The sequence below is a fragment of the Eutrema salsugineum genome, unplaced genomic scaffold, assembly GCF_000478725.1.
Source record: "Eutrema salsugineum unplaced genomic scaffold, Eutsalg1_0 scaffold_7, whole genome shotgun sequence".
Taxonomy (NCBI): Eukaryota; Viridiplantae; Streptophyta; class Magnoliopsida; order Brassicales; family Brassicaceae; genus Eutrema; species Eutrema salsugineum.
Window position 1 is genome coordinate 8,661,167 of NW_006256486.1, and position 2,608 is coordinate 8,663,774.

Here is a 2,608-nt window from a genome sequence, read left to right on the forward strand (position 1 = left end):
TTGGCTGGCTGTATCGATCCATGTAGCTAAGATATCAGGCTTGGTGTTCTTCTCTGCGTCTGGTGGCTTGAGGAGTGTTGTAAAAACCTCCTCATAGTAGGGATTTAGATTTATAGGATCCATTGCTTCAAAACATTGCTAGAGAGTAAATTTGATAAGATCTTAGCTTAAAATTTTCAAACTGGAGTCATGGACGTATGAATACGCCACTGTCGTGATCTTAGACAACTATCTCTCTCAACCCTTACCAGTTGGTTTCCACTCTGGCCCTGGAAAAGAAGAGGTGCATTATGTTTAAGACTCGTCGGCATTCACAAATCGTCCATAGGTAGGTTTCCACTCATATGTTTGTTTTGCTCTCCCAAACTAGACCTGACACCGGATGAACACTTTCGTGTCACCAAGCATCTGGTTTAGATTGTAGTTCATGACGCTACTCTCATGCAGTAAAAACGAATTCAGAAGAAGAAGTTCTAAGATTCGGCTTAGATTGTAGTTCATGACGCTACTCCCATCGAAAACCCCTTAGACCCAACAATAAACTACTCAGACATGATAAACGAAATGAAAAACATAGTATTAAAAAGTAGTACAGAAACCGAAATTGAAAAAGAAAGAACAAGGGTTCAAGAGATAGATCACTCTCTCCCTAAAACCTAAAAACAAAGCTTGAAGTAAAATTTCTGTAAAGTATTTCGTCTCTCTTCTTCTCTCCTTAAAAACGACCTAAATGATATGTATTTATAGTCTCCAATACTCTCTGGTGTCTAGGGTTCCGGAATTGAGGCTGGGAAAATGATACGGGCTTCAGAAATGGGCCTTCAAACTCGGAGTTAGCTGGCCACGGTCGGGATGTACATGACCGCAGGGAATAGATGGCTGGCCGCGGTCGGGGAGCTTGTGACCGCGGGGATGGCCTGTTGGCCGCGGGTGGAAACGCTTATCTGGTGGTTTACGGGACATCTTGCTCTTCACGTATCTTTTGATTGAACCGTTGGATTGCCAAGCTGTAAAGTGTGCTGGAAAGCAGATACTTTCATCTTTAAGATCTTCAAATTTGAGCTGGATCAGACGGTAAGAAGGCTTTCAATCGGGGATGAACTTCTGATGGTTCCACTCTGAGCTAAAAATCTGGTCTTCTATCCATTTTGTTAAGTTTTTCCCTAAATTTCCTGAAAAGAGTCTTAGAACTACAAATACTAGAAAAACATAACAAAAGTACTTAAAATCAATTGAAAACATAAAATAAGTATTTCAAAACGATCCATAAAAGTAGTCAAAATGCGGTGTTATCATTAGTCAAATTATTATATATAATAAACAGAAACTGTTTGCGATTAGGAATTATTTGAGTCTCTTCCTTTTTCCCATTTCTGCATTTATTCTATTTAAGTAACATCCCAAGTTTCTGGTTTTTTTTTTAAATAGCAACGAAATGATGTATTTACATAATAGTACATTTCCCATTACTTTCTTAAGTAATGAAATAAAATATATTTATAGTGTATCTAATTAAATGTTTATTATACATGAGTAAAGTTCGTTAATCGATTTATTAAACATAAATATATTTTCCCGGTATGATTCCTATTTTAAATATTTTATTTAGAGAATTTTGATTAAACGATTAACTTTGTGTTTTATTAAAGGAAATATTATTTATACAGAGATTTATCTTATCAAATAAGTCAGAGAATTTATTCCTTCGAAAATATGAATTTTCTTTTCCTTTACATCTTCCTCACATTTTCCAAAGAAGCATGTCATAAAAAAGTAATTCATCTTTATCTCTATTAACATATTTCTATGAACTCACAATTTCACTATTGATCACAAAAAATGGATTTTTCAAGAGTCGTTCGAGATGAACTGGAAGATTTGCGTGCAATGGGTCTATGTTGGGTGGTCAATGTCAAAATTTTGAGTATATGGAGGAAACCATCTTCTTACGGCGATAGTATTGAGACGATACTCATGGATTATAAGGTAAGAATTCAAAACTCCATATTCGCATTTAAACTTTCTTATGTGATAATATATAAAAAACCTTTTACATATTCAGCCGTTTAGATTCTTTTAAACTACTCTATAGCTTTAAAAACTTAAATTTTGATAATAATTTGCATTTAATTGTAAATACTATAAGGGTTTGAAGATATCGGCTAAAATAGAACCAAGTGACGTGCATCATCATGAAGATAAACTTCAACAAGGCGACATGAAGTTTTTTGGGGCTTCAAAGTATTTGTAAATAAAGATGTTCCTAGACTTACACGCAATATGTACTATATTCTACTGAAAAACTCCACCATTATCGAAAAAAATCAGCCCAAAACAGATAGTTTTTTTTTGGATTCTTCAAAATTCGTAGATACTATAAGAAGAAAGGCAGACCCTTCTGTTTTGACAGGTAAAAACTTTTTTATTTTAAACTATTTATTATTTATTTTTCTTGATCAAACGTTCAATTAACATATTTCATTTGCATGTATATCCGTACATAGAATTAGTTGGAACTGTCTCTGCCGTAGGCGAACTCTTAAATAAACGAAGACAGTATATATTGAATTTTGATCTGGAAGACGCAGAGTAAGTATTACTTCATCTT